At 46.7% G+C, this 25,771-nt stretch overlaps 1 long non-coding RNA gene across 1 annotated transcript; it reads left to right on the top strand.

The window, feature by feature from the left end:
• Positions 1 to 5,100: 5,100 nt before the first annotated feature.
• LOC140485510 (uncharacterized) lies at positions 5,101 to 19,321 on the top strand. The gene is made up of 3 exons (XR_011962376.1): positions 5,101 to 5,141; positions 9,014 to 9,142; positions 19,272 to 19,321. It is a non-coding gene; the product is annotated as an uncharacterized lncRNA (long non-coding RNA).
• Positions 19,322 to 25,771: the final 6,450 nt, after the last annotated feature.

The following is a 25,771-nucleotide window of genomic DNA, read 5'->3' on the forward strand; positions in this document are numbered from 1 at the left end:
TCCTCCCTCGCTGTGTGTGTGTCCCTCCCTCGCTGTGTGTGTGTGTGTCCCTCCCTCGCTGTGTGTGTGTCCCTCCCTCGCTGTGTGTGTGTGTGTCCCTCCCTCGCTGTGTGTGTGTCCCTCCCTCGCTGTGTGTGTGTGTGTCCCTCCCTCGCTGTGTGTGTGCGTGTCCCTCCCTCGCTGTGTGTGTGTCCCTCCCTCGCTGTGTGTGTGTGTCCCTCCCTCGCTGTGTGTGTGTGTCCCTCCCTCGCTGTGTGTGTGTGTCCCTCCCTCGCTGTGTGCGTGTCCCTCCCTCGCTGTGTGTGTGTGTCTTGCACTGTGTGCGTGCGTGTCCCTCCCTCGCTGTGTGTGTCCCACCCTCGCTGTGTGTGTGTCCCTCCCTCGCTGTGTGTGTATGTCCCTCCCTCGCTGTTTTCGTGTCCCCCTCACTGTGTGTGTCCCACCCTCACTGTGTGTGTGTGTGTGTCCCTCCCTCGCTGTGTGCATGTGTGTCCCTCCCTCGCTGTATGTGAGCGTGTCCTTCCCTTGCTGTGTGTGTTTCCCTCCCTCGCTGTGTGTGTGTGTGTGTGTGTGTGTGTGTCTCTCTCTCGCTGTATGTGTGCGTGTTCCTTCCTCACTGTGTGTGTGCTTGTCCCTCCCTCGCTGTGGGTGTGCGTGTCCTTCCCTTGCAGTGGGTGTGCGTGTCCCTCCCTCGCTGTGTGTGTGTGTGTGTGTGTGCGCGTGTCCCTCCCTCGCTGTGTGTGTGCGCGTCCCTCCCTCGCTGTGTGTGTGTCCCTCCCTCAGTGTGTGCGTTCGTGTCCCTCCCTCACTGTATGCGTGCGTGTCCCTCCCTCGCAGTGCGTGTGTGTCCCTCCCTCGCTGTGTGTGTGTCCCTCTCTCGCTGTGTGTGTGTGTCCCTCCCTTGCAGTGTATGCGTGTCCCCCACTTGCGGTGTGTGTGTGTGTGTGTGTGTGTGTCCCTCCCTCGCTCTGTGTGTGTGCGTCCCTCCCTCGCTGTGTGCGTGTCCCCCTCACCGTGTGCGTGCGTGTTCCCCACTTGCGGTGTGTGTGTGCCTGTCCGTCCCTCGCTGTGTATGTGAGTGTCCCTCCCTCGCTCTGTGTGTGTGTGCATGTCCCTCCCTCGCTGTGGGAGTGCATGTCTCTCACTCTACAGTGTGTGCGTGTTCCTCCCTCACTGTGTGTGAGCGTATCCCTCCCTTGCTGTGTGCGTGTGTCCTTCGCTCGCTGTGTGCGCGTGTCCCTCCCTCACTGTGTGCGTGTGTGTCCCTCCCTGGCTGTTTGTATGTGTGTCCCTCCCTCGCAGTGGGAGTCCCTCCCTCGCTGTGTGTGCGTGTACTTCCCTCGCTGTGTGTGTGATTCCTTCCTTGCTGTGTGCGCGTGTCCCTCCCTCGCTGTGTGCGTGTGTGTCCCTCCCTAGCTGTTTGTATGTGTGTCCCTCCTTTGCTGTGGGAGTCCCTCCCTCGCTGTGTGTGCGTGTACTTCCCTCGCTGTGCGTGAGTGTGATTCCTTCCTCGCTGTGTGCGCGTGTCCCTCCCTCGCTGTGTGTGTGTGTCCCTCTTCGCTGTGTGTGTGTGTATCCCTCCCTCGCTGTGTGCGTGCGTGTCCCTCCCTCGCTGTGTGCGTGTGTCTTGCACTGTGTGCGTGCGTGTCCCTCCCTCGCTGTGTGTGTCCCTCCCTCGCTGTGTGTGTGTGATTCCTCCCTCGCTATGTGTGTGTGTCCCTCCCTCGCTGTGTGTGTGTGATTCCTCCCTCGCTGTGTGTGCGTGTCCCTCCCTCGCTGTGTGTGCATATCCTTCCCTCGCTGTGTGTAAGTGTGATTCCTCCCTCGCTGTGTGTGTGTGTCCATCCATTGCTGTGTGTGTGTCCCCCTCACTGTGTGCGTGCGTGTCCTTCCCTTGCTGTGTGTGTGTCCCTCACTTGCTCTGTGTGTGTGCATGTCCTTCCCTCCCTCGCTGTGTATGTGTGTGTGTGTGTGTGTGTGTGTGTATGTACGTTTCACTTCCTTGCTGTGTGTGTGTCCCATCCTCGCTGTGTGCGCGTGCACCCTCTCAATTTCTGTGCACATGCCCTCCCACTCGCCGTGTTTCTGCTTGTTCCTAATTCTCAGTGTGTGTGCGTGTCCCTCCCTTGCTGTGTATGTGCATATCCCTCCCTCGCTGTGTGTGTGTGTCAACTCGCTCTGCGTGTGTGTGTGTGTGTGTGTGTGTGTGTCCCTCCCTCGCTGTATGTGCGCATATTCCTCCCTCGCTGTGTGTCTCAGCAAGTCCCTCCCTCGCTGTGTGTGCAAGAGTCACAGCATCACAGGATTATGACTACTTGGAAAACCATAGTTAAATTAGCCACAGTCAGTATGGGTTTGTGAGGGGTCAGGTCATGCCTCACAAACCTGATTGAATTCTTTGAGGATGGGAATATTGGTTTCCTGGTAAGTAATTGTTTTGGGTGACAATGAAATTGGTGGTAAAGTGGACAGTGGAGAAGGTTATCTATGATACCAACAGGATGAACAGTACTGCTGGGATAGTGGGCTGAAGAATAGCAGATGGAGTTTAATTAGATAAAGGTGAGGTCTTCCATTTTGGTGAAACAAGCCAGGGTGGGACTTGTACAGTTAATGTTCGGGCCCTGGGTAGTGTTTTCAGTCAGAGACCCAGTGACCCAGGTACACAGTTCTTTGAATGTGGTGTCACAGGTAGACGGGCTGGTGAAGCAGGCGTTTGGGATGGTTACCTTCATTGGGGAGAGCATTAAGAGTAAGAGTTGGGACGTCATGTTGTGGCTGTAAAAGACATTGGTGGGGCCACCATTAAAACATTGTTGATCAGTCGGAAGAACTCATCTGGTTCACTAACCTCCTTTAGGGAAGGACATCAAATATTCTAACCTGGTCTGGCCGACATGTGACTCCAGACCCACAACAATATGGCTGACTCTGAGTTACCCTCTGGGTAATTAGCAGAGGGATCAAAGAACGTTGTTCCAGGCAGTGACACCCACATCCCATGAATGAATATATAAAAATACCTATGTCCCTCTGTACCTCTGCAAACCCCTCCAACTGCAGCAATCCGTCCTGGCTTTGTAACACCCTGAGCACTCTCTGTAACACTCTCACCTCCTCCAGCACCTTCACCTCTCCCTGTTCCTATCGTGTCAATGAACCCTGACCGTGACTCCCCTTCCCCCAGCCCCCCTCCTGCGAGCAGACCCATTGCAATCCATTTACATTTACTCCTAAAACACACTCTCACTTCAGGATTTTAAGTACTTTTTGGTGATCTTCTCAGCCTCATAATCTGGTATGATCCCTTTTGTCCTGAGTGAGGGATCAGTGGGAATTTCTTGCTGAGGTTTTTACTGTTTCATTCGAACGTCCTTTTGTTGAATATTTTGCATTGTCCCTTCAAATGTTTTCCACTGTTCATTTACAGACACATATTTCAGTCTGTTTAGCCTATTTACCTTGGTCAGTTCTCCTCTCAACTCATGTTATTGGCTATTTTTGTTTCTAGTTGTAGCTTGTCCTTTCTGTGATTCACTTTAAAACTTTATATTTAATTAAACTGCACTTTATCACAATTTCCCGAAGGATCTCTCCTGGTGACATGACTCATTCACTAAGTTTCATTACACGGTCGCTCTGCGATAGTTATGTCCCTTAACAGTTGCACAATGTGTTTTTCAAAGAAACACTGAAAAAAAAAATTCCGAACTCCTTCCAATATCAATGTTGACAGTGTGATTGTCCCAGATTATACAAATATTGACGTTTTCCAAAATTATCACAATGCCTTTGTTAAAAAATTCCAATGAGTTCCTGTGTAATGCAGTGATGAGCAATGAAATGCTGTTTGGTGGCGAAAACTATTCTGCTGCTTGTGTCCTTGGCAAGTAGTAACCAGAATTTACATTCAGACTGAGTCTACTTCATGATCTGAGGCCAAATGCTTTCTCTGTGATGCCTTTGTTATCCATTATTGTTAGCGTTGCCCATTTTGCCTGAGTTTGCACATGATTACGAACCACTGAATATTTTTGTTCACCCTGTATCCATGTCTCCCTGGTGTCTAAATCTCTTTTATCTCTGTGTCACAAATCCATCGACCTTATTGCAGCAACTTTGTCCATTCAAAAACATAATATACTCTCTTCCACAATTTTCTGTCACAAATCTCTTTGCTGATGTACAATTTTAGTTAAACTCTGTCCCATCCTGTTCCTTTCTGCTTGTTTTCAGCCACATTCCCATGCTGTTCCATTGCTTCACCTTTTCCCTTTGGATTTGAAAAGCTCCTTTCACCTGCATCCTCTCTGTCAGTTTAATGTCCTGTCCATAAACCTACCGACATGATTGGCCAGGACACTGGTCCCAGCACAGTTCCAGGGGGACCATCCTAATAGATTTTTTTTAAAATCAGCTATGGGATGTGTGAGTCTCTGGCTGACCAGCCTTTCTTGCCCAGTCCTAGCTGCCCTTGAGCTGAGTGACTTGTTCGGCCATTTCAGAGGGTCATTGAGAGGCAAACCCTTTGCTGTGGGGATGTCGTGCAGACCACGTGAGGATGGGCAGATGTCCTTCTCGAAAGGACAAGGGTTTGGATTTGTTGTACTTCAGTAATGGTTTCATACTTCTTTGTGGATTGTTAATTATTATTTTTAAAATTATTGATTTCAAATGTCTTCTTTTCAGATGGTGGGTTTCAATCCTGTCTCCCCTGAACATGAGCTGAGGTTTTGGATACATTCTCTCACAATAATACCTCTAGGCCATCACTTCACCTGCTGACTGGGTGCTCATCCCTGAGCACTGATACCAGGGCCTCATGAAGCTAAACCCATTCTTCCAACATGACTGTGTGATCCTGACATCTTCCAGCAATCTGGGACTATTACTTAATATCGCTCCATTTTCCAGATCTCTGTGGAACTCAGTGCCATTCTCCATGTGTAACCCTCACTGCATCTGTTTAATTTCCCATTCTGTCTATTTCTCTGTCTCCTGTAGATACTCAGGAAAGTCCTGACTCAATAGCCTTCACAGCTGCGGGGTGGATCGTGCATCATCACATTGAATGCAATTGGTCTGCCAGAGAGAGACAAAGGGAAAGGAGATCTGGAGCCTTCAATAAATCCTGTAGTGAGGTAAGGTCACCCACAGTGCACAGAGCAAAGAACAATGAGAGGGCTCCAAACATCTGTTAACACAACATGACATAGATACAGTGCTGGAGGGGGAGAACAGTACACACACACCCCAGGCTCAATCACCACCCCAGTGTAAGTTCTGTTATATTAAAACTCACTACAACAGTATATCTATGGCATGTCTTGTGGTCCAGTGTCTTCAATATTTTTTAATTCCTATAACAGATCCTATCGCTGTAACCTCCTCCCTTCCCGATAGTCCCTCCACATATTTGAAATGTACTGCATTCCAGACTACCATCCCTATCCCTGTAACTTGGTTCAGTGTCTACAACATGCCTTATCTCGGTAGTCTCCTCCTCCAATAAGGTAAAAACAAGGACTGCAGATGCTGGAAACCAGAGTCTAGATTAGAGTGGTGCTGGAAAAGCACGGCAGGTCAGGCAGCATCCGAGGAGCAGGAAAATCGACATTTCGGGCAAAAGCCCTTCATCAGGAACAGAGGCCGGGTGCCTGCAGAGTGGGGAGATAAATGAGAGGGGGGTGGGGATGGGGAGAAAGTAGCATAGAGTACAATAGGTGAATGGGGTGGGGAAGAAGGTGATAGGTCAGAGTGGAGGATGGGGGAAGGTAGCAAAGAGTACAATGGGTGAATGGGGGTGGGGATGGGGGTGATAGGTCAGAGAGGAGGGTGGGAAGGGAGATAGGCCATTAGGACAGGTCATGGGGGCGGTACTGAGCTGGAAGGCTGGAGGTGGGGTGAGATGGGGGAAGGGGAAATGAGGAAACTGGTGAAGTCCACATTGATGCCCTGGGGTTGAAGTGTTCCGAGGCGGAAGGTGAGGCGTTCTTCCTCCAGGCGTCGGGTGGTGAGGGAGCGACGGTGAAGGAGGCCCAGGACCTGCATGTCCTCGGCAGAGTGGGAGGGGGAGTTGAAATGTTGGGTCACAGGGCGGTGGGGTTGATTGGTGCGGGTGTACCAGAGATGTTCCCTAAAGTGTTCTGCTAGGAGGTGTCCAGTCTCCCCAATGTAGAGGAGACCGCATCGGGAGCAACGGATACAATAAATGATATTGGTGGATGTGCAGGTAAAACTTTGGATGTGGAAGGCTCCTTTGGGGCCTTGGATGGTGGTGAGGGGAGAGGTGTGGGCGCAGGTTTTGCAATTCCTGCAGTGGCAGGAGAAGGTGCCAGGAAGGGAGGGTGGGTTTTTCGGGGGCGTGGAACTGACCAGGTAGTCAAGAAGGGAATGGTCTTTGCGGAAAGTGGAGAGGGGTGGGGAGGGAAATATATCCCTGGTGGTGGGGTCCGTTTGGAGGTGGCGGAAATGGCAGCAGATAATTTGGTTTATGCGAAGGTTGGTAGGGTGGAAGGTGAGCACCAGGGGCGTTCTGTCCTTGTTACGGTTGGAGGGGTGGGGTCTGAGGGCGGAGGTGCGGGATGTGGACGAGATGCGTTGGAGGGCATCTTTAACCACGTGGGAAGGGAAATTGCGGTCTCTAAAGAAGGAGGCTATCTGGTGTGTTCTGTGGTGGAACTGATCCTCCTGGGAGCAGATACGGCAAAGGGGGAGGAGTTGGGAATACGGGATGGCATTTTTGCAAGAGGTAGGGTGGGAAGAGGTGTAATCCAGGTAGCTGTGGGAGTCAGTGGGTTTGTAAAAAATGTCAGTGTCAAGTCGGTTGTCATTAATGGGGATGGAGAGGTCCAGGAAGGGAAGGGAGGTGTCAGAGATGGTCCAGGTAAATTTAAGGTCAGGGTGGAATATGTTGGTGAAGTTGATGAATTGCTCAAACTCCTCGCGGGAGCACGAGGTGGCGCCAATGCAGTCATCATTGTAGCGGAGGAAGAGGTGGGGAGTGGTGCCGGTATAATTACGGAAGATGGACTGTTCTCCGTAGCCAACAAAGAGACAGGCAGAGCTGGGGCCCATACGGGTGCTAATGGCTACCCCTTTGGTCTGGAGGAAGTGGGAGGATTCAAAGGAAAAATTGTTAAGTGTGAGGACAAGTTCAGCCAACCGAATGAGAGTCTCGGTGGAATGGTACTGTTGTGGACGTCGGGAGATGAAGAAACAGAGGGCTTCGAGGTCCTGGTCATGGTGGATGGAGGTGTAGAGGGATTGGATATTCATGGTGAAGGTGAGGCGTTGGTGGGCCAGGGAAATGGAAGTCTTAGAGGAGGGGTAGGGTGTGAGTGGTGTCTCGAACGAATGTGTGTAGTTCCTGGACTAGGGGGGACAGGACAATGTCGAGGTAGGGAGACATGAGTTCGGTGGGATAGGAGCATGCTGAGACAATGGGGCAGTTGGGGTGGTTAGACTTGTAGAACCGGGCAGTGGGGGATCCCGGACAATGAGGGTGGAAGCTGTGGGTGGGAGATCTCCTCCTGAGGTGATGAGGTTCTGTCTGCTCTGGGAGATGACGGTTTGGTGATGGGAGGTGGGTCATGGTAGAGGGGGTGGTAGGAGGAGGTGTCTTCGAGTTGGCATCATGGCTTCAGCGGTGTAGAGGTCAGTGCGCCAGACTCCCACTGCACCCCCTTTATCTGCTGGTTTGATGGTGAGGTCGGTATTGGAGCAGAGGAAGTGGAGGGCTGTACGTTGTGAGGGTGAGAGGTTGGAGTGGGGGAAGGGGTAGATAGGTTGAGACGGTTAATGTCTCGGTGGAAGTTGGAAATGAAGAAATCGAAGGCAGGTAATAGGCCAGTGCGGGGTGTCCAGGTGGATGGAGTGTATTGGAGGCCGGCAAAGGGGTCCTCAGAAAATAGGCGGGAGTCTTCATTGTAAAAGTAAGCTCTGAGGCGGAGGTGGTAGAAGAAGTGTTCGATGTCACAGCGTGTATTAAATTCATTGATGTGTGGACGGAGGGGGATAAAGGTGAGGCCTTTGCTGAGGACTGATCATTCGTCCTCAGTGAGGGGGAGGTCAGGGGGAATGGTGAAAACTCGGCAGGACTGGGAGCTGTGACCAGGCGTAGGTGTGGGGCTGGGGGAGGCGACGGAACCTGTAACTGGAGTGGGTGTGGTGTTAGGGGGAATGGGGATGGAGTCATGAGCAGGGGTGGGGTTCCCCTCAGGGTTCTGGGGGGCAGGGATGTGACGTGGGACCTGGGGAGGTTGTCAGCAGAATGCAAGTGCGCGGCATTGGTGGGGGCAAACACGGCAGTGGGGGCGAGGGCGTGGAAGTCACTGAGTGTGTGACATCAGCGACGATGTGAAGGGCGGAAGTGATGTCATTTGTGGTGTGTGAGGAATCGTGAGGGGCAGAAATGGCATATGTTAACCAATAATTTCCTGTTACAAATCTATTTGACAATGTAGTATTTTAATTAAACTCAGTCCCTTACTGTTTCTTTCTTTTGGTCTTCATTCACATCTCCATGGTGTTCCAATATTTCAACCTTTCTCTTTGGACTTGGGAATTTCCATTCCCCTCAGACCTGTCCCCCTCCTCATCTGTGTCCATTTATAGCACACTGCATAATCCTGATACCTGGGGAGCCTATCCCAATAAAATAGCTCAGTCCTCCCTGAGTACTGGTAGCAGTGCTCACTGGTCAGAACCACTTCTGATGATAACATTGTGTGATCCTGATACATTCCTGCACTCTGCTGATATCACTGTCTCTCCATGTGATATCCCTTACTTTTGGGTCTAATTGCTGCCTCTGCCAGTGTCTCTCGCTCTTGCAGCTACTCCAGATCCTGAGCCAACAGCATTCTCCACTCCAGAGGGACGCAGCGGAACAGGCCAGGAATGGACATTAGGAATTTCCAGATCTCTGTGGGATTCAATGCCATTCTCCATGTGTAACATTCATTGCATCAGTGTAATTTTCCATTCTTTCTTATTTCTCTGTCTCCTGTAGGTATTCCTGATGTCCCTGACTCAGCAGAATTCCCAATTCCTGTCTCGTACATCACCACATTGAAGACAATTGGTCAGCCAGAGAGCGATGCAGAGAGAGATCTGGAGCCTTCAGTAAATCCTGCAGCCGGTAAGATCACTCACAGTAAACAGCACAGGGAGGAGTTAGTGGACTTTAATTCAGACCCTGAGGGCATGATGTAGGAACAATGCTGGGCAAGGAACATGAGAAAATTCTCAGGCTTCATTATCACCATCTTGTCTGTAAATTCATCTGTTCCACAGAACCCTCCCTATGTCTGTCAGTTTCTCCATTGTCTGTTTCATTGATACCACTTCCCTGCTCTCTATCTGCCCCTACAATCCTGCCTATCCCTGTAAGCTCCTCCTACCACGACAACTCTCCAAGTTTCTGCCTTTGCCTTTAGTGCCGGGTTCTGTCACATCTCTCCTTAACTGAAGAAAAACAACTCTTCAGTTCCTTAAGCCATCCCTGTCAGTGTAGTCCTTTCCAGACCTGAAAAACCTCCCTGTCTTTGTGACTTTTTTGAACTCCGACTACCTTCATGATCTCTGTAACCTTCCCGTCACGACAACAAAAAAGCTCTGTACCTTAGTAACCTCCTCCAGCCGTTAGACTCCTCCTTGTCTCTGGGCACAAAGCAGAGTGACCCTGCTTCTCTCATAAATTAGTTTCTGCATTTCTAATGATGACGATGAACTCTTCCTGTCTCTAAAACGCACTCAGTCTCTGTAAACTCTGCTGGTCCCGATGGATGGAATTTCCTTCGATAACTACAAACCTTTCTACCTTTAATCTCCTCTAGACGCGCCCACACAGTTTATTTCTATAACCGCCATGAATGATGGAGTCATAGAGGTGTACAGCACGGAAACAGACCCTTCGGTCCAACCTGTCAATGCCGACCAGATATCCCAACCCAATCTAGTCCCACCTGCCAGCACCCGGCCCATATCCCTCCACACCCTTCCCATTCCTATACCCATCCAAATGCCTCTTAAATATTGCAGTTGTATCAGCCTCCACCACATCCTCTGGCAGCTCGTTCCATACATGTACCACCCTCTGCTTGAAAAAGTTGTCCCTTTTATCTTTCCCCTCTCACCCTAAACCTATATCTTCTAGCTCTGGACTCCCCGAGCCCAGGGAAAAGACTTTGTCTGTTTATCCTATCCATGTCCCTCATAATTTTGTAAACCTCTATAAGGTCAACCCTCAGCCTCCGACGCCACAGCCCCAGCCTGTTCAGCCTCTCCCTGTAGCTCAGATCCTCCAACCTTGGCAACATTCTTGTAAATCTTTTCTGAACCCTTTCAAGTGTCACAAAATTTTTCTGATAGGAAGGAGACCGGAATTGCACAAAATATTCCAACAGTGGCCTAATCAATGTGCTGTACAGCCGCAACATGACCTCCCAACTCCTGGACTCAATACTCTGACCAATAAAGGAATGCATACCAAACGCCGCCTTCACTCTTATCTATCTGCGACTCCACTTTCAAGGAGCTATGAATCTGCACTCCAAGGTCTCTTTGTTCAACAACACTCCCTAGGACCTTACCATTACGTGTATAAGTCCTGCAAAGATTTGCTTTTCAAAAATGCAGCACCTTGCATTTATCTGAATTAAACTCCATCTGCCAGTTAGCCCATTGTCCCGTCTGGTCCAGATCCTGTTGTAACCCTCTTCGCTGTCCACTACACCTCCAATTTTGGTGTCATCTGCAAACTGTACCTCTTATGCTCTCATCCAAATGATTTATGTAAATGACAAAAAGTAGAGGGCCCAGCACTGATCCTTGTGACACTCCACTGGTCACAGGCCTCCAGCCTGAAAAACAACCCTCCACCACCACCCTCTGTCTTTTACTTTTGAGCCAGTTCTGTATCCAAATGGCTAGTTTTCCCTGTATTCCATGAGATCTAACCTTGCTAATCAGTCTCCCATGGGGAACCTTGTCGAATGCCTCACTGAAGTCCATATAGATCACATCTATCACTCTGCCCTCATCAATCTTCTTTGCTACTTCTTCAAAAAACTCACTCGAGTGTGTGGGACATGATTTCCCACGCACAAAGCCATGTTGACTATCCATAATCAGTCCTTGCCTTTCCAACTACATGTACATCTTGTCCCTCAGGATTCCCTCCAACAACCTGCCCACCACTGAGTTCAGGCTCACCGGTCTATAGTTCCCTGGCTTTTCTTTACCGCCCTTCTTAAACAGTGGCACCACGTTAGCCAACCTCCAGTCTTCCGGCACCTCACCTGTGATGATTGATGATACAAATATCTCAGCAAGAGGCCCAGAAATCACTTCTCCAGCTTCCCACAGAGTTCTCGGGTACACCTGATCAGGTTCTGGGGGGGTTATCCACCTTTAACCGTTCCAAGACATCCAGCACTTCCTCCTCTGCAAGATGTCACCATCTCTTTCTCTACAGTCTATATCTTTCATATCCTTTTCCACAGTAAATACTGATGCAAAATATTCATTTAGTGTCTCTCCCATTTTCTGTGGCTCCACTCAAAGGCCGCCTTGCTGATCTTTCAGGGGCCCTATTCTCTCCCTAGTTACCCTTTGTCCTTAATATATTTGTAAAAACCCTTTGGATTCTCTTTAATTCTATTTGCCAAAGCTATCTCATGTCCCCTTTTTGCCCTCCTGATTTACCTCTTTAGTGTACTCCAACTTCCTTTATACTCTAAGGACTCACTCGATCTATCCTGTCTATACCCGACATGTGCTTCCTTCTTTTTCTGAACTAAACCCTCAATTCGCTATACCTACCAGCATTCCCTTTCACCCTGACAGGAATATGCTTTCTCTGGATTCTCATTATCTCACTTCTGAAGGCTTCCCATTTTCCAGCCGTCCCTTTACCTGCGAACATCTGCCTCCAATCAGCTTTCAAAAGTTCTTGCCTAATACGTCAAAATGGGCCTTTATCCAATTTAGAACTTCAACTTTTAGATCTGGTCTATCCTTTTCCATCACTATTTTAAAATGAATAGAATTATGGTCGCTGGTCCCAAAGTGCTCCCCCACTGACACCTCACTCACCTGCCCTGCCTTATTTCCTCAGTTTAGGTCAAGTTTTGCACCTTCTCTAGTTGATACACCCACATACTGAATCAGAAAATTGTCTTGTACACACTTAACAAATTCCTCTCCATCTAAACCTTTACACTATGGCAGTCCCAGTCAATGTTTGGAAAGTTGAAATCCCCTACCATATCTACCCTATTATTCTTACAGATAACTGAGATCTCCTTACAAGTTTGTTTGGCAATTTCCCTTTGACTACTGTGGGGTCTATAATACAATCCTAATAAGGTGATCATCCCTTTCTTATTTCTCAGTTCCACCAAATAACTTCCCTGGATGTATTTCTGGGAATATCCTCCCTCAGCACAGCCGTAATGCTATCCCTTATCAAAAATGCCACTCCCCCTCCTCTCTTGCCTCCCTTTCTATCCTTCCTGAAGCATTTGTATCCTGGAACATTAAGCTGCCAGTCCTGCCCATCCCTGAGCCATGTTTCTGTAATTGCTATGAGATCCCAGTCCCATGTTCCTAAACATGCCCTGAGTTAATCTGCCTTCCCTGTTAGGCCCCTTGCATTGAAATAAATGCAGTTTAATTTATTAGTCCTACCTTGTCCCTGCCTGCCCTGACTGTTTGACTCACTTCTGTTCTCAGCTGGACCCGTCTCAGATCGAGCTGCCAAAATCCTCCCTGTGATTGTTACCACGTCCCATCGCCGCATTCCTCCAAATCCCTGTAAAGTCCTCCCATTCCTAAAACCCGCCCTGTATCTGTCACCTGTCCCAGCTTCCACAACCCTCCCTATCTCTGTACGACACCACCACCCCCCATACCCCCGTCCCAGTTACTAATGCCCACTGTATCACTAAATGCCAGTAGTCACTATAATTTCAGAGTAAGGTGTGAAAGCAGGAATACTGTACTGGGTTAAATGATCAGTCGTGATCATATTGAATGGTGGGACCGACTCTGTGGTCAAATGGCCAATACCTGCTCTTCTTTCCTGTGCTTCTCTATAAACTTACTATCCATATAACCTCCTTCAGTCCCCACAGCCCTCCCTCTCTCCATAAACTCCTTCAGTCCCCACGACTCTTCCTATCCATGTAACCTGAATCATTCCCCACAAACCTCCCTAACTCCATAACCTCCAAAAGGCCCCACGACCCTCCCTATCTCCATAATCTCATCCTGACCCAATGACCCTCCCGTTCAGAGTAACCTCCTTCAATCCCCATGATCCTCTTGATCTGTACAACCTCCTTTAGGCCCAACAGCCCTGCAGATCTCTTTGGACCCTTTCAGCCCCCACATCACTCCCTATCTCCATAATGTTCTTCAGTCACCACTGCACTCTCTGTGTCCATAATCTCATACAGTCCCTACATCACTCCCTATCTCCATAATGTCCTTCAGTCCCCACGACCCTGCTTATTTCCAAAACATCTATTACCTGTTGAACCTGTAAGCTACCTTTTTCAGATAAACATGAACTCCCACAACCCTTTCTGCTGCCAGTCTGAAACCAAACAGTGCTAGCCTATAGTAGGTCAGGAGCTGAAATATGTTTGAAAGGATATGTCAATGAACAACAACTGGACCCTTAGAAACACTTTTAATAAAAAAGAGGATGTGTTTTTGAGCCTGTTGGATTTTATTTTTATTGTTGTGAATATAAATGGCAGAGTAGATACGGGTGTAGGAGTGGTTGGACTGAAGATACGATTTATTTGAATTTTCAGAAAACTTTACACAAGTTTCAATAAGGGCTAAAGAGTAATTTGGTAAAGAATAGGGCACCTTAAATGTCCGGAGGTGGGTGAGATATTAGACAAAATAGTGTTGTCAGAATTTACTGTGGAGAAAGACATGGAAGCTCAGGAAGTTGGGGAAATAAATAGTGATGTCTTGGAAAGAATCCTCAACAAAGGAAAAAAAAAGTGCTGGAATCTGAAAACAAATAAAGGTAGATCAATCCTCAGTCGCTTATTAGGTCGATCCTAGAATATTGTGGGAATCTGGGGAAGAGATTGCAGTGTTCCTAACATATATTTATTTTATCAATACACACAATGAGCTACCAGAAGACTGGAGGGTGGCTAATGCTGTTCCATCACTGAAGGTCTGCAGTGAGTAGCCAGGAAATCACAACCCAGTGAGCCCAGTGCTCGGTAAGTTGTTGGAGGAGATTCTGAGAGAAAGGAGTTACATATATTTGGAAAGGCCAGGGCTGATTAGAGATAGTCAGCATGGCTTTGTGAGTGGGAAACCGTGTTTCACAAACCGGATTGACTCTTCGAGGAGTTGACCAAGCGATAAATGAAGGCAGAGCAGTCAGCGTTGTCTACAGCAAAGTATTTGACATGGTTCCAGGGGATGGAGAACATCTAGTCAAGAGGAAGAAGGAAGCTAATTTAAGTTTGAGGAACCAAGGATCAGAAGCAGGGCTCTAGAGAGTTACATGGGGCAGCACGGTGGCTCAGTGGTTAGCACTGCTGCCTCACAGCACCAGGGACACGATTTCAATTCCAGCCCCAGGCGACTGTCTGCGTGGAGTTTGCACATTCTCTCCATGTCTGGTGGGGTTCCGACAGGTGCTCCGGTTTCCACCCACAACCCAAAGATGTGCAGGTTAGGTGAATCAGCCATGCGTTGTTCAAGAAAGGGAATAGAGATAATCCTGGGAATCACAGACCTGTCAGTCTTCTGTCTGTGATGTGCAGATTATTGGAGAGGACTCTGGGAGACAGGATTTATGATTCCTTGGAAAACCATAGTTTGATTAGAGGAAGTCATCATGACTTTGTAAGGGACAGGTCATGCCTCACAAATCTTATTGAATCCTTTGAGAATGTGACAAAACACATTTATGGCTCATTGAGAAAGTGCAGAGCATGGGATACAGGGAAACCTGCCTGTCTGGATACAGAATTCCTGGTCCTTAGAAGACAGAGGGCGATGACAGATGGAAATCATTCAGCCTGGAGCTCCGTGACCAGTGGTTTTCTGCAGGGAGAGGTCAAAAAATCTCTGCTCGTTGTGATTTTATGAATGACTTGGATGTGTGAGTGGAAGAGTGGGTAAGTAGGTTTGCCAATGACATGAAGGTTGGTGGAGTGGTGAATACTGTGGATGTCTGTTGTAGGTTGCAACAGGACATTGACAGGATGTAGAGCTGGGCTGAGAAGTGGCAGATGAAGTCAAATCTGGAAAAGTGTGAAGTGATGCATTCTGGAAGGTGAGACTTGAATGCAGAATACAGGGGTAAAGGCAGAATACTGGATAGTGTGGAGGAACAGATGGATCTTGGATTTCATGACCAGAGATCCATCAAATTTGCCACCAAACTTATAGTGTTGTTAAGAAAGAATATGTTGTATTGGCTTTCATTAGCTGGGGGATTGAGTTTTAAAGCAATGAGGTTATGCTGCAGCTCTGTACAGTCCTGTTTAGATCCCAATTAGAATATTGTATTCAGTTTTGATCCCTTCATTACAGGAAGGATGTGGAAGCTTTTCGAGGGTAAAGAGGAGATTTACCAGGATGCTACCTGTACTGGAGGCCATGTCTTATGGAGAAAGGTTGAGGGAGCTAAGGCTTTTCTCATTGGAGTGAAGAAGAGTGTGGTGTGACTTGGTAGAGGTGAACAAGATGGTGTGAGCCAAAGATAGAGTGAACAGTGAGAGACCTCATTATCCCATGGCATACATGGTACAAGGGGGCGGAATTGTAAGGTGATTGGAGGATGGGTAAGGGGAGATTTCAGATGTAGGTTCTTTACACAGAGAGTGGTGGGTGGGTGTAATGGGACACTTTAACAGACTCTTGGATCGGCAAAATGAAGGGTATGTAAGTTAGTTTGATCTTCCAGTCGGGTAAAAGATAGGCATGGCATCATGGCCGAAGCGTCTTGTGCTGTACTGTTCTGTGTTCTACGTTCTCTATGGTAAACTGGGTAATAAACTCAGATCAATGTAAAAGGATATGGTATTCAGGAGGAGCTAGTCAACTGGATACAAAATTGGGCTTGATGGTAGGAGACAGAGGGTGATGGGAGACATGTTGCCTTTCTGACTGGAGACATGTGACCAGCGGTGGAGTGGGTCCACTGTTGTTTGTCATTTGGATAAATGATTCGGATGGGAATATTGGTTTTGTGGGAAGTAACTTTTTTGAGTGACACTGAAATTGTTGGTAAAGTGGACAGTGAAGAAAGTTATCTGTGATACAACAGTTCAAATAGTACACTGGGATAGTGGGCTGAAGAATAGCAGATGGAGTTTAATTAGATAAAGGTGAGGTGTTCCATTTTGGTGAAACAAACCAGGGTGGGACCTGTACAGTTAATGTTCGGGCCCTGGGTAGTGTTGTCAGTCAGAGACCCAGGGATGCAGGTCGACAGTTCTTTGTAAGTGGTGTCACAGGTAGACAGGTTGGTGAAGCAGGCGTTTGGGGTGGTTATCTTCTTTGGGTAGAGCATTGAGAGTAGAAGTTGGGATGTCATGTTGTGGCTGTACAGGACATTGGTGAGGCCACCATAAAAGCATTGTTGACCAGTAGAAAGTACTCATCTGGTTCACTTACGTCCTTTAGGGAAGGACATCTGACATTCTAACCTGGTCTGGCCTGCACGTCACACCAGACCCACAGCAATATGGCTGACTCTGTGCTATACTCTGGGTAATTAGCAGTGGGGCAAAGAATGTTGGTCCCACAGTGACATCCTTGTCCCATGAATGAATAAATAAAAATACATATATCCCTCCCTACCTCTGCAAACCCCTCCAGCTGCAGCAATCCGTACTGGCTTTGTAACACCATTCAGACCCTGACCCCTCTCTGTAACACTCTCACCACCTCCAGCACCTTCAGCTCTCCCAGTTCCTTTTGTGACATAAAACCTTGACAATTATTCCCTCTTCCATCTGACCTCCTCCTGCGAGCAGACCCTTTGCAATCCCTTTAAAACTTATTCCTAAAACATTCTCTCACTTCAGTATTTTAAGTACTTTTTGGTGATCCTCCAAGCCCGATAATCTGATATGATCCTTTTTACTTGAGTGAGGGACCGATGGGGATTTCTTGGTGAGGATTTGTCTGTTTCAATGGAATGTCCTTTTGTTGAGTGTTTTACACTGCTCCTTCAAATGTTTTCCACTGTTCATTGACAGACACATATTTCAGTCTGTTTAGCCTGTTTACCTTGGTCAGTTCTCCTCTCAAACTCATGTTATTGGTTATTTTTGTTTCTGCTTGTAGCTTGTCCTTTCTGTGATTCACTTTAAAACTTTATATTTCTTTAAACTGCACTTTATCACAATTTCCCAGAGGATTTCTCCAGGTGTCATTACTCATTCACGAAGTTTCATCACACAATGGTCGCTCTGAGATAGTTACGTCCCTTGCCAGTTGCACAATTTGTTAATCAAAGAAACACTGAAAACTAATTCTCTGAACTCCTCTTCCAATATCACTCTTGCCAGTGTGACTGTCCCACATTTTGAATATTGATGTTTCCCAAAATTATCACAATGTGTTTGTTAAAAAATTCCAATGAGTTCCTGTGTAATGCAGTGATGAGCAACGGAATGCTTTTTGGTGGCTAAAACTGTCCTGCTGCTTGTGTCCTTGGCAAGTAGTAGCCAGAATTTGCATTCAGACTGATTCTACTTCATGATCTGAGACCAAATGCTTTCTCTGTGATGCCTTTGTTATCCATTATTGTTAGTGTTACCCATTTTGCCTGAGTTTCCGCAAGGTTGTGATCCATTGAATATTTATGTCCACCTGTTGTTCACCCTGTAACCATGTCTCTCTGTTATCTAAACCTCTTTTATCTCAGTGTCACAAATCCATCTACCTTATTGATAAGACGTCGTCCATTGAAAAAAAAAACATAATTTACTCTCCCACAATTTCCTGTCACAAACCTATTCACTGAAGTACAGTTTTAGTTAATCGCTGTCCCATCGTGTTCCTTTTTGATTACCTTCAGTCACATCCCCATACTGTTCCGATGCTTCACCTTTTCTCTTTGATTTTGGAAAGCTCCTTTCACCTGGACCCTGCCCCTGCATCCTCTCTGTCAGTTTAAAGCCCTGTCCATAAACCTACTGTCATGATTGGCCAGGACACTGGTCCCATCACGGTTCCAGTGGGACCATCCTATTGGATTTTTTTTATAAATCAGGTAGGGGATGTGGGTGTCTCTGGCTGACTAGCCTTTATTGCCTATCCCTAGCTGCCCTTGAGCTGAGTAGCTTGCTTGGCCATTTCAGAGGACCATTGAGAGGCAAACACTTTGCTGTGGGTATGTCGTGCAGACCACGTGAGGATGATCCGATCTCGTTGTTGAAAGGGCAAGTGGGTGGCACGGTGGCTCAGTGATTAGCACTCCTGCCTCACAGCACCAGGATCCCAGGTTCGATTCCAGCCGCGGGCGACTGTGTGGAGTTTGCACATTCTCCCCATGTCTACGTGAATTGCCTCCGGATGCTCCGGTTTCCTCTCACAGTCCAAGGACGCGCAGGTCAGGCGAATTGGCCATGCTAAATTGCCCATAATGTTAGGTGTATTAGGTCGAGGGAGATGGGTCTGAGTGGGCTACTCTTGGGTCGAAAGGCCTGTTTCCACACTGTAAGGAATCTAATCGAAGGGATTGTGATTTTTGTACATCAGCAATGGTTTCATATTTGTTTATCGATTGTAAATTTCTATTTTTAAAATTATTGATTTTAAATTCCACCATATCTTATGGTGGGATTCAAACCTGCCTCTCCTGAACATTAGCTGAGGTTTTGGACAAATACCCTAACAATAATGTTATTACGCCATCACTTCACCTGCTCACTGGTTGCTAATCCCTGAGCACTGACACATGAAGCGAAACCCATTCTTCCAACATGATTGTGTGATCCTGAAGTCTTCCAGCACTCCAGTTATATCACTTAGTCTCTCTCCATGTGGTAACCCTCACTGTGTGAGTCTAATTGCTGCCTCTGTCAGCGTCTCTCATTCTAGATCCTGAGCTAACAGAATTCTCCACTCCAGAGAGACGCAACAGCACCGGCCTGGGATGGAGTTTGGGATTTTCCAGATATCTGTTTGGGCTCATTTCCATTCTCCTTGTGTAACCCTCACTGCATCAGTCTAATTTCCCATTCTGTCTATCTCTCTGTCTCCTGTAGGTACTCAAGAAGTTACTGACTCAATAGACTTCCCAACTGCTGTGTGTCTCATTCATCACCTCATTGAAGATGGTTGGTCAGCCAGAGATACAAAGGGAAGGGAGATCTGGAGCCTTCAATAAATCCTGCAGTGAGGTAAGATCACTCATAGTGCACAGAGCAGAGAGCAATGAGAGGGCTCCAAACATCACTTACAAGACATGACATAGATACAGTGCTGGAGGGGGAGCACAGTACAGTACAGTTACACCCCATGCTCAATCACCACGTCTACTTTAACTTATGTTGCACTAAGACAGCATCGGGAGTTCATAGTTATCAATTCAGTCCTGTGCTGTCTTAGTGAGCATCAGTACAACAGACGGGAGCGTAGGTCTCCGACGAGAGTTTGTGAATGCTGCCTGGGATCTTTCTGTTCTGCGTTCTCCCTCCAACACTGAACTAAGACTCATTACTCTGCAACACTGTATCTGTGGCATGGCTTGTGCACCAGTGTCTTCAGTCATTTTTAACTCCTATAACAGTAGTTATCCCTGTAACCTCCTCCCTTCCCAATAGTCCCTCCACATATTTGAAATGTACTGCATTCCAGACTACCATCCCCATCGCTGTAACTTGCTTCAGTGTCTACAACATGCCTTATTATGGTACACTAATCCTCTTTAACTGGATACAGAGTGATACAGCACGGAAACAGAACCTGTGGTCCAACTCCTCAATGCTGCCCATGTTACCTAAACTGAATGAGTCTCATTTGCCTGCCTTTGGCCCTTAGCTCTTCAAACCTTCTCCTCTCCATGTACCTGCTCAAATGTCTTTTCCATGCTGTAATTGTTCTTGTTTCTCCCATGTGCCTGAGGCAGTCTGTTCCGTCTATGCACCATCCTCTGTGGATAATGTTCCCCCCTCAGCTCCCTCTTTAAATCCTTGCTCTCTCACCTCCTGTTTATACTCTCTAGTTTTAGACTCACCTACCCTTGGTTATTCACCATTCTTAGAGTCACCCCTTGGCCTCCTCTGCCCAAGTGAAATATTTAGGACAATATTACAAATATCTCCAACGTATGTAACAAAGTGCTGGCCAATGTCGGCAAATGTGCTAAATGTCGCTTTCCCCACCCTGTCCACCTGTGATGCCATTTCCGAGGAACAATGTAACTGGCACCCCCTGGTCTTTCTCTCTCTCTCTCTCTCTCTCTCTCTCTCTCTCTCTCTCTCTCTCTCTCTCTCTCTCTCTTTCTCTCTCTGGTCAACAACTCTGGCCAGAGCCCTTCCATTAACTGTATTAGTCCTCCCTGGTTTGTCTTAACAAAATCCAACAGCTGAATTAAACTCCATCTTTCATTCCTTGGTCCACTAGCCCAGTTGGTCAGTATCCCCTTTGATAACCGTATTTACTGCCCACGACACCATTCAATTGATCATCAACAAACTTTCGCACAATCACTCCTATATTTTCAACCAAATTGTTTATGTCGATGATGCACATCAGTGGACCCAGCCCTGATCCTTTCTTCAATAATGGAATCAAACCATATTCTTGTCATAACGCCATACAGCATGGAAACTGACCCTTCAGTTGATACTCACCATAATCTAAAACTAAACTCTTCCCAGCTGCTTTTGCTGGCCCATATCACCCCAACCCTTCCCTATTCACCTGTTTATCCAAATATCTTTTAAATGTTGTAATTGTACCCACATCAACCCTTTTCTCAGGAAGTTCATTCCACACTCAAACCACCTTCTGTGTAGCAAATTGCCCCATATCTGTTTTTTTGAACACCTCTCCCCTCTAAACTTAAAAATGTGGCCCCTCCTCTTGAGACTCCCCCATCCTGAGGAAAAGGCAACTACCATTAAATTGATCTATGTACCTCATTTTTTTTTCCATAAATCTTTATAGCATCATGTCTCAACCTCCAGGCTCCAGTGAAAAAAGACTCAGCCAATAAAGCCATTTTTCAGAACTCAGGCCTTCCAGACCCAGCAATATCCTGGGACATCTCTTCTGAACACCCTGCAGCTTAATAATATCCTCCCTATAACTGGGGCGACCAGAGCTGGACAGAGTATTGCAGAACAGGCCTCACAAATGTCTGTGCAATCTCAACATGACATCCCAAATCCTCCACTCAATGGACTGAGCAATAGTCAGGCATGCCAAGCACTGTCTTATCCATCCTGTGATGCAAACTTCAAGGATTATCTACCTGAACCCGGAGGTCCCTCTGCACTAAAACACTAACCGAAGCCTTAACATTAATTGTATAAGCTCTACCCTTGTGATGCATTTAATCGGGTTCTGGAACTTGCCATAGCTTTGTGTTTTAAAACCTCCAGCACCACCTCTTTTATAACATGCACTCTTTTCAAGTCATAGAGATATACAGCATAGAAACAGACCCTTCAGTCCCCAACTCGTCCAGGCTTACCAGAAGATCTGAATAAATCCATTCCCTTTTCCAGCATTTGGCCCATAGACGTCTACACCCTCACAATTCAGATGCCCATCCAGATACCTTTTAAATGTTGTAATTGTGTCAGTCTCCATTACTTTCTCTTTCAGCTCATTCCATACACCCATCACCATGTGTGTGAAGAAGCTGTCCCTTCAGTCCCTCTGTAAACCATTCACCTCTAACCTTAAACTTATGCCCTCTAGTTTTGGACTCCCCAACTTCTGGGAAAAGGCCTTGAATGCTTACCCTATCCATGTTTATTAAACCTCTGTAAGGTCACCCCTCAGTCTCCGATTCTCCAGTGACAGTAACCCCAGATTATTCACCAACAACCCGGGCAATACCTTGTTAATCTTTTCTGAGCCCTTTCAAGTTTGACAACATCCTTCCTGTAGCAGAGAGACTGGAATTGCAGAGAACTCCAATTGTGGTCTCATGTATTACTCCTGTTCCCTGAGTTCCCCAGTCTTTCTCCACAGTAAGTTCTGGAATGAAAAAATTGTTTAGGATCTTAGCAAATATCCTGCAGTTCCACGCATCGATGGCCTCATTGATTTTTAATGGACACTATTTTGTCCTGAGTTACTTATACACTCTTAATATACTGATACAATCACTTTTGGATTCCCCTTTCCTTCTCTGCTGAGGCTATTTCATTTCGCCTTTCTCCATTCCTGATTTCTGCCCAAAGTGCATTCCTGCAGCCCCTGTACATCCTCAGGGATTCCCTTGATCCAGCTGGCTATACCTGACATGTTGCCCCCTTTTCCTTGACCAGACCCTCAGTAGACAGCCAGTGTTTCCGAATGCTGTCAACATTGACCTGCACACAAACAGGAACATGCTGGCGCTGATCGATCAGTTTATCTCACTTTTAAAATATTCTCACTTGCCAAACTTCCCTTTCCCTGTAAATAATTCCCTTCCCCAGTCACATTTTGAAAGTTCCTGGCTAATACGATCAAGATTGGTCTGGCTCCATTTTATACCTTGCACTTGTGGACCAGGCCTGTCCTTTTCCAAAGCTGTTTTCAAACTACTAGAACTGTGGTCACTTTGGCAAAATGCTTTCCCACTCACACCTCAGTCCCTTTCCCTACCTTAATTCCCAAGGGGAGGTCAGGTTTTGCCCCTTTCTCTTTTCAGGCTATTTACATATTGATTGGGAGTTTTCTGGAACACATTTACCAAATTCCTCCCTTAAACACTGAACACTGGCAGTCCCAGTCTAGGTTTGGAAAGTTCAAAAACCGTGCCATAACAGCCCTATTATTATGGTTGATATTTAAGATGTTCCGACATATTTGTTCCACAGTCTGCCACAGATTTTCGGGTCAGCAGTCCAATCGTTTCAGAATGATGACCCGTTCTTATTTCTCTGTTCCACTAACATAGTTTCACTGGACGATCCCACAGGAATATCCTCTCTAAGTACTGCTGTGATGAATCATGCCATCAAAACCCCACCACCACACGTCCTCTCTTGCCTCCCCTTCCTGTAGCATCTCTACCTTGAAACAATGAACTGCCAGTCTTGCTGCTCCCTCAGCTGTGTTTCTGTAATAACTATAATATCCCAGTCCCATGTTCCAATCCATGCTTTTGAGTTCATCTTCCTTAGCTCTCTGACCCCTTACATTGAAATAAATGCAGTTTAATCATCAGTTTCCCCCCATTCCCTGCTATGTTCTTGCCTGCCTTGTCTGCTGAAATTGCTGTCTTTAACTCGTGCACCAGCCTCAATCTTCTTTCTGGCCTTACGTTTATTTAAGGTCCAACACCCTGCCAGAACAAGGTTATATCCTCTCAAGCAATTCACTCCACCAGGATATGGGTCCCTCTCCTGCTCCCAGTTGAGGTGCCTTTCCCACCCTGTCTCCCTGTGCTGACACCTTCAGGGATCTATGGACTTGTCCACCATGGTCCCTGTATTCCTCAGTACTCCGCAATGACCTCCCGTTCATTATGTCTGTTCTTCACTTATCGTACCTCGCACAGAGTATTACCTCACTTCAATCAGAACTAAACTCTGCTTAGATTATCATCCGATCAACATCAGACAGCAGACAGAGACCATCCTCCTCCCTGTGAACAACACCCTCCCCTTTCATGTCATCTGCAAACCGACTAATGATACCTTCTGCTTTCACATCCGAGTTATTAATGTTCAATGTTTCCTGCACAGATCTCTGTGGTACACCCGGTGAAAGTATTCTATCCACCAATTTTGCATCCAATTTGCCAACTTGCCTTGGAACCCAGTCCTTTTGGACCAGCCTTCCATGTTGGATCTTGTTTAAGGACTTATTCAAGTCCATGTAAACCACATCATCTGCACTGCCTTCATCAATATACTAAAGCACCATTTAAAAAAAAACTGAACTGAATTCCTCAGACAGTATCTCCCTCTGCCAAATCCGTGATGACTAAACCGAGTTGATCCTTACCTTTGCAAGTGTTGATTCATCCTCACAGTAGTTCAAAATAATTTCCCAGTCCCTGCTGTCAGACTATCTGCTCTGTAATTACCTGGCCTATCCCTGCTGCCCTTCTTGAACAAAGGAACCACATTAGCGATCCTCCAGTCATTCAGCACCTCACCTGTGGCCAGCAAAGTATTATATTTATCCACCAGGGCCCCAACAATCTCTGGGTAATTAGCATGGTGTCAAAGAATGCTGGTCCAGGCAGTGACACCCACATCCCATGAATGAACAAATAAAAATACATATATCCCTCCCTACCTCTGCAAACCCCTCCAGCTGCAGCAATCCGTACTGGCTTTGTAACACCGTTCAGGCCCTGACCACTCTCTGTAACACTGTCACCACCTCCAGCACCTTCTCCTCTCCATGTTCGCATCGTGTCAATAAACCTTGACAACGATTCCCCTTCCCATTGCCCTCCTCCTGCGAGCAGACCCATTGCAATCCCTTTAAAACTTACTCTAAAACTCTCTCTCACTTCAGGATTTTAAGTACTTTGTGGTGATCTTCTCAGCCTCATAATCTAATATGATCCATTTTGTCCTGAGTGAGGGATCAAAGGGGATTTCTTGCTGAGTTTTTGTCTGTTTCAGTGGAATGTCCTTTTGTTGAGTATTTTACACTGTTCCTTCAAAAGTTTTCCACTGTTCATTGACAGGCACATATTTCAGTCTGTTTCGCCTGTTTATCTTGGTCAGTTCTCCTCTCAAACTCATGTAATTGGCTATTTTTGTTTCTAGTTGTAGCTTGTCCTTTCTGTGATTCACTTTAAAACTTTACATTTCTTTAAACTGCACTTTATCACAATTTCCCAGAGGATCTCTCCAGGTGACATTACTCATTCACTAAGTTTTATCACACAACAGTCTCTCTGAGACAGTTACATCCCTCGTCAGTTGCACAATGTGTTATTCTAAGAAACACTGAAAAAAATTCTCTGAACTCCTCTTCCAATATCACTGTTGTCAGTGTGATTGTCCCAGACTTTGTGAATATTGACGTTTCACTAAATGTTCACCATGCCTGTATTAAACATTCCAATGAATTCCTATTTATTGCAGTGATGAGCAATGAAATGCTGTTCGGTGGGTGGTCTAAAACTGTTCTGCTGCTTGTGTCCTTGGCAAGTAGTCGCCAGAATTAACATTCAGACTGACTCTACTTCATGATCTGATGCCAAATCCTTTCTCTGTCATGCCTTTCTTACCCATTATTGTTAGCGTTGTCCATTTTGCCTGAATTTGCACAAGGTTGTGACCCATTGAATATTTCTGTTCCACCTTTTGTTCACCCTGTAACCACATTCTCTCTGGTGTCTAAATCCCTTTTATCTCTGTGTCACAAACCCATCTACCTTGTTGCAGAGATTTTGTCCATTAATAAAAAAACATAATTTACTCGTTCCCACAATTTCCTGTCACAAATGGATTTGCTGATCTACAGTTTTAGTTAAACTTTGTCCCATCCTGTTCCTTTCTGTTGTCTTCGGTCACATTCCCACGCTGCTCTGATGCTTCACGTTTTCTCTTTGGATTTGGAAAGCTCCTTTCAC

Source organism: Chiloscyllium punctatum, chromosome 14 (genome assembly GCF_047496795.1).
Source record: "Chiloscyllium punctatum isolate Juve2018m chromosome 14, sChiPun1.3, whole genome shotgun sequence".
Taxonomy (NCBI): Eukaryota; Metazoa; Chordata; class Chondrichthyes; order Orectolobiformes; family Hemiscylliidae; genus Chiloscyllium; species Chiloscyllium punctatum.